At 35.3% G+C, this 7,128-nt stretch overlaps 1 long non-coding RNA gene across 1 annotated transcript; it reads left to right on the forward strand.

Moving 5' to 3' along the window:
* Nucleotides 1-1,707: 1,707 nt before the first annotated feature.
* Nucleotides 1,708-6,463, forward strand: LOC134282291 (uncharacterized). Its single transcript, XR_009995261.1, has 3 exons — nucleotides 1,708-1,762; nucleotides 6,153-6,247; nucleotides 6,435-6,463. It is a non-coding gene; the product is annotated as an uncharacterized LOC134282291 (long non-coding RNA).
* Nucleotides 6,464-7,128: the final 665 nt, after the last annotated feature.

Here is a 7,128-nt window from a genome sequence, read left to right on the forward strand (position 1 = left end):
CTATTTATATTACACTAAGAGGCCACAGGCAGGATTGACGGTTTTTGTTCATGAAACGGAGGCCTTATGACGAGGAGCCTTTTGAATTTATTGAAGTTATGAGAGGAATATAAAGAAAAATAGATGCATCTTTTTAAAATTAGAATTTTTTTATATTGATGGAGAGGGAGAGATAAAAATTTAGAAAAATAGTGCTATTTTCCTGAGATTTTTAAAATGTAAATGAACATTTTAAATGGTAGCCTGCAATGATATTGAGAGAATGCAGTATGTTTTTACAGGTAACTGAAGGTACACATTTTTATTGAAATTTTTCATTTTCTGTGTTTTTTTTTTATTTTGGTTTGTGTTACATAATTTCTAATGTTTGATTGTTGTGGCAATTCATCATGACAAATTTACAATTTATTGGAGGGAGATTTCTAACATACAGAGGATATATTGCATGATAAATGTCTTGTTTCTACCTTGTTTGGTTACTCTGAATAATTTGAGTTGTATGATTTTTTTTTCTTTTTTTCAAGTATTTTAACCCAGTGTGTTGATAAGCTATCTGAACAGAGTTGTCAGTTTGAGTGCAGTTTTAATATACTGTAGTATGTGCTATTCTGAGATCAAAGCAACATGTTACATTACTGAAGCACCCTCATAGCCCTTTATACGCCTCATCAACAAATTCTTTACATCCCGTCTGTATGTACTTTTTCCTGAATATAAAAGATTAGTTTAAAACAGTATGATGGGGGACAGAAATAAGTTCCCTTTTGTGCCCCCAGTGGATGACTGATTTGATAATAACCCATTTCAGTCTTCTTATCTGGTCACTGCTGTATTGGCCATTGTTAGCTCCGAGTCCTTAATGGTCCAATGTATCAGGGGAGATAATCCCTTATCGCTACATTCCAGTATATACCTGTATCCTCCTTATCAAGGGCCAGGGGTGCACCCAGTATTAGTCACTCATTCAGGTGTCAAATCAAGCAGAGTAATATGTCACATCAGTTACACTGGTTCTTATTTAGGATAGGAACATATTTTAATTTAATTTCAATTACACTGTAAAGTGCTTCAAAAATTGCAATTTACTATAAAAACATACAGTAAAACTCTTTAAATACGAACATGGATATTGATGAACATTGAAATTACAAATTCATGGATATAACAAAGTTAACCTGGATAATTTAAAGACCTCCTTATATGGCAAAACGAATTACTGATATAACTTGGTAATTCTAAAGGTCCCAGTGACTTTGTTATAACTGAGTTTTACTGTATATGTCTACATCTGTGTGATTGCTCATTCATTTAGTATTGATATCACAAAACAAATCAAAGAAATTAAGCATGTTATTTCAAAGAAAGGATTTGAATCATCTAAAACTCAAAAAGTTGAAATATTTGTATAGCTGTAATAAGAAAAAATAAGACACATGCTACAAACAAAAAATTGGATGCATGTATTGGTATATATTCTAATTTAAGACTGATTTTAGAATTAAATGATGCAAATATATTAGTAAAGTGTAGACTTTTGTGCTGTTCAGGAGTCCTCCTTTTGTCGTCAACCTTGTAGAACATTAAAAAACTGTGGATGAAAAGCGAAACTCTGGCTTTGCATGCATTATACTTAAACATTAAACAAAGATTTAGTTGTTATAAGATTTTGTATAATCAGTCCTCATCCCTTTCTCTTTGTTCTGTAACAGCCCAGGCCCAGTTCCCCTGGCTATTTTATGCCTGTACCACCTGAGTCACCACGGTAGGTACTATGTGAGTGGAGACGGGCTTGGGTGCACATTTTGCCGGGACTAGACCAATTTTATGCTGCGTGTTGTGTACTTTAAAAGCACTAACAAGGGACAGGATTAAACATCTTAATTGAATAGTAATTTTCAAATATTTCATAGAAACTTGGTTTTGATATTTTTGTATTGGGCATTGATAATAAATTTACAATTTTTTTAACTATAGATATCACAGAGCATTTGTTTGCACAGGTACGCTGTTCGAATGAGATTTTAAGTAAGTTCAGGGGTACATGTATAGCAATTCATCATGGATTTCCGGGGATGACATTTTGTTGTTCAACTGTTTCGGTCATAGTATTTCTGAGTGTAATCCATCTAACTGGAGTGGGTTGTTGCCACGAAATATGAATTTGTCTGTAAACGGATTTACACGAGAGCTTTACGACTCCCAGACTAAAAGAACATTAGGATGGGTGCTCATATAACGGTGGTCACCAATCGCGTTCGTTTTCCTGCTTTGTTTGAATTCGTAATGAACTTGGTGTAAAAATCATCGAGACAAGATATTTAAACCATCTCTTCATCGCACCTGACAGTTTCAATAGAAAGTCTGTGTCTTGTTATAAATAGAGACAAACACCGTTTCTGTTTGCCCAGTGTTGAATCCTAATATTTACAGGAGGATGGCGGGAACCCTCTAAGCGTTGTTGACTTACATTGGCTTCCACCAATACTCTGAGTCAATAAGTTTTGTGTTAAACTTGTGAACACATTATAAATGCAAATACTTCTGGTAAACAAAAGTTGATGACAGTGGTAATCTCTCTTGATAAGGGCTCCGAACATTGAACGCCGTCTCCTCGATCTTTTCGGAGGTCCTCTTCGATCTTTGGCGGTGGTCCCCTTCCACATGTATCAGATTTCAGCCCAGTACAAAAAATCTACCTCGTGTTGATAAGTAAAGATGACATTTTAAGGACAAATCAAACATTTCTTAATGTTCTGATTTGTGTGAATAGATTTGAAGTTGTCTCAGATTATCAATGGCGAATAATCGCGTGTTTGTGTGTTTTTGGCGTTGTGTAAATTTGTATTTTTCTTCTTATCATGCAATATCATGTGCCAATGTGTGTATACTTGTTTATCCAAAACTCGAAGGTCTGACCCCGTGGTACTTCAAACTCGACACTGACAAGACAACCCAGCGATTGTAATAAATTTTACATCGCAACACGTAAAACAAAAGAATGAAGTTAAAATCCCTTTCAGGCAGACTTTCAGAACGTGTTCTGCTGAAGGAAGCGGAGCCAGCGAGGCTAGCCACCCATAATCAACTACTGCTAGATTAGCTATAAACATATTTGGCCTAGTTTTGTTTTACATTTATCAGCGGGAAAAATAAAAGGTCAGAAATCTCCATTTAGGATTATCAGAGACTGCAGGAAATTCTTGAGTTTCCTCGAGATAAACCCTGTTTGTGCGAAAGGTTGAAATCACTATTGGTGGGGTCCCTTGTTCCTAATCTTCCAGAGCCTCGGAAGGAGAGCTGGTCAATTATTCAGATTATATTGTTCATTTCTGTGAACCACACCGGTCTCAGAAATAACCTCGCTGACAAGGAATCCACCAGAACATAACCCACAGAGTCAAATCCGAACGTCCGGGTCTAGCAGAAGACACAAACATGTATTGTAATTACATGTATATCATAGGTGTGTGTAAAAAGATGATCTTAGAATGACCAGTGGATGGGGAACTGTATTGATCAAGAGCTTTATTGTAGGGAATTTTCCAAATATATTACCTGTCAGCCATCAAATTTACCTCCCTCTTAAAGTCCATGAAATAGTATTTAATAAAGAGAGATATGGTTCAAATTGACATGTATGATAGCAATCACACAGAATGAAATAAAATTGATAAACCGTGGGGGATAAAAGGTTATAAACCTGCGATTGTATCCTTGAAAGATATCTCCAATTTTAACTGATATACCCATCCGAACACGTCTTTGCTTACGTCGTGGATTTTTATTTTCGCCTTTCAAAAAAGATTACTAACAAACATGGCGACAGCTGGGGTTAAATAAATCGAGAGGCATTAACGTACATATAGCTCAACAATTACCAAATCATTACCTGGTCATTTTAGTTGTATTTTATTCAACTTATCTGGAAGTGAGAGCTGGGGATTTAGAATGAAAGGAACAGTCAGCTGAACGTTTCCAATATCTCGGCTAATAAAACTTCAGTTCCGCGGAGGAGGCGAGCTTTCCGCGGGTCTAATCACCGCTATAGTCAAATTTATTACGCTTCGCACTTGCATAAATTCAGCAAAATGAAAATTCATCTGAAACGTCCAACTTAATTGCATATTATCTAATGCTCAATATGTCGGCGATATTGGGAAACATAGCCCTGGTTGTTGATGGTCTCCTTGGTGAAGCAGTCAACTTCTAAACACCTGCAGACGGTAAGAGATTTGTCCTAGGAGCCGGCAGATCTGGACTGATTAATAGATTCCTTGATAATCGTGGACATTTTCCTCCAGTCCAGGCATGGGGTCAATCAACACAGCGGTCACCTACATTGTAGACATTCATTGATGTTGAATCACTGCTTCTTTATTTTGGAATTGTTCATATTATCAAATCATGGAAATAAATGATTTGTCAAATGGAGCACGTAATTCATTTAATTAGTGTGATCAAAGAAGTTACATATTTATAAGGCGTATCTGAAAGGAGGGGAGAAACCAAAAGGAAGGGACTTTGAACTTTAACACCAAGCAAAGCAAATTGTAAAGCCTTGTAGAATATAAGGTTTGCTGTTTTCATGGAAAGAAGTGATTCCCTCTGCTCTAGATATTTCCTTACTCCATTTTTTTTTCATACAAGTGTACATTTGGCTTCACTTTGAATATCCATGCTTTTATTTTCAAAAGAAACACAAATAGATGAGTACATCGTAAACATGGGAACTCTTTAACCAAAGAAGGGTACATGTCTGTACATCATCGGCTAAAAACCTTTTACAAATAGTTTTCAATATACCATAGCTTTCCGTAACTTCTAATTATTTTGGGTCTGAATTGTCAGTTGAAGCTAATACAGTTTTAGTTTTCTGTCTTCTTTCTCCAGTAAAGCAACATTCCACGACAACATTTCTGATGTACAAGTATTCTAAGATAATTAATGTTTTGAAACTAAATATGAACAATATTCAAACCGAAAATGTTGTAAGTGTTTTCTTTCTCATATCTCCAAACGGAGGAAATAAGGCCATTGAATGAACAAAAGACGATCCATTGAATCTTCCGTTGAAAATTAATAAAATTAATTATTTTTTAATACTTTGTACAAGAAAAAAATCTAATTGTTTCAATTACAGATGAAAAATAACTGAGATGTAGTTTTGCTGTTACACTTATTGTTAGAAGGAAATCGTTTCCTGTCTATATAGTTTGTAGGGAGGACAAGGGTTCCTTTGTACTAGCTGTGAGTCCCACCGCTTACTCCCACACGTGTACAAGTTGTTCAACAAGAAATACTTATTCTAAAATCTTTATATGATGTTGTTTGAGAACAGACCAAGCCAACAAGAACATCAAGAAATTCGGGATAATGTAAAGTGTCGGGCTAACCGTAAACAAACCATTTATTACACTGTATCGATACTGAGATGAGGACAGGAACTTCATTTCCAGATTGGGACTTACTGAAAAATTAGGACCCCCAACATACTGTATCTCCCAAATGTTCCATCTTAATTTACTCAGATCAATAACTCTTCATTTTGATACATAAATCTTTGATAATCCTTCATTCGAAAAACCAGCTCGCAGCACGGAGTATGTCTATTCCAGGTGATTAAGGATGTTTTAAAATGAGGGTTTCGACCCTTTTCTTATTCACACCTTTTTGCGTTTGGGTGCATTGCTTTTTTCCTAGGAAGTATAGCGTTAACCTTAGAATTCGGGTTTTTCATTTGGACTAAGTTATAGACAGATCTAGTACGCATTACATTGATTGATTTTTGTCAGTGCCATGTGATAAAAGGTAAAAACTCATTGGGAGCCATTACACATGGTGAAAATTGTACATTTGTCTTCAACCCTGATAACCCATGTTGTCAAAGCGCTTCGTTTTCAACGAATGACAAGCGAATTTGCAATTAAATTTATTGAGAAGAATTTAAGGATAGATGAAAAAAATAGAATTCAAGGATAGATGGAAAACACATGCTGAACTGATTTTCATTGTACATGGCATTACATGCATGATTGTTTCGTAAAAATGAAGAAGCTTAGTTTTATTTATCAATTCATTTATTATTGAAAAAAAATTATCAAAAAAAGGAAAAAGTGTTTTTTTTTAATGTGTATTTTTTCTATGAATTTCAGGCAAAACTGGCAATTCTCCAACAAGAGCGCGATCTGGCACTTGCGCAAAATCGACAACTCGCGGATGAAATTCAGACGATACGCATCTACTACAGGTACAACGGAAGATCTTAACTCTTTTTTATCATTAACATAAAATAAATCTCTTTCCTTATAAATATATATTAAAACAGGTTTACTTTCTTCTGCTTTATTGCTTTTAATATTGGCCATAAATTGTCAAATGACAATACTTTGTAAAAGAAACAAAGTAAGTAATTCAATCGAACACTCTTAATTCAGCCTCCACAAATCCCTCACCTCGGAGCCCAGGTCCACGGGATTGAAACCAACTCACTTCATCCCTTCAAGTCCTCGATGAGTAACAACACAGAGAAGGAAAAGCGCCATCTGGCGGAACAACTAGCAGAGGAAAGGCGAGGAAAAAAGTCACCTGCAGACGGAACTTGAAAAAATGGAGGCCCAGATCGGAGAGAATGCGCGGGAACACGAAAGGTCAGGAGGTTTTCTAATTTTTATGAATGAAACAATTAAGAAATAAAAATTTCCTTCAAAATATATAATAATTTTTCTTATTTAGGTTAAATAATTTGGTTGCTGCTTTAAGACGAAAGTTAAAGACAGAGTTGGCGAAAGCTGAGTCAGCTGTTTCAAAATGACACGTCTTATGACAAAAGAACTAGTTAATGATCGATTTTAAAAATTGTTTCCCTTCTTTTTAACCTCTTTGCGGCCTTGATGTAATTTATCTACATATATACTAGTACGTGAATTAACTTGTGGCAGTCTTTGTATAATATGTTATGTGTTCAGGTATATTTTTTAAATCTAAGGTATAAATTATTAAAAAGAATATATATGCCGCCCCAAGAATGTTGCCGGGGCAATTTGTTATGTCCGTCTTTTGATTTGCCGCCATACTTTGCATTTAGCTCAGTTTCAAATTAGAAACTGTTCCAGTTGTTTTTACTTGAAT

This window comes from Saccostrea cucullata, unplaced genomic scaffold (assembly GCF_032062105.1).
Source record: "Saccostrea cucullata isolate Sc308-1 unplaced genomic scaffold, CSIRO_AGI_Scuc_v1 ctg17542, whole genome shotgun sequence".
Lineage (NCBI taxonomy): Eukaryota > Metazoa > Mollusca > Bivalvia > Ostreida > Ostreidae > Saccostrea > Saccostrea cuccullata.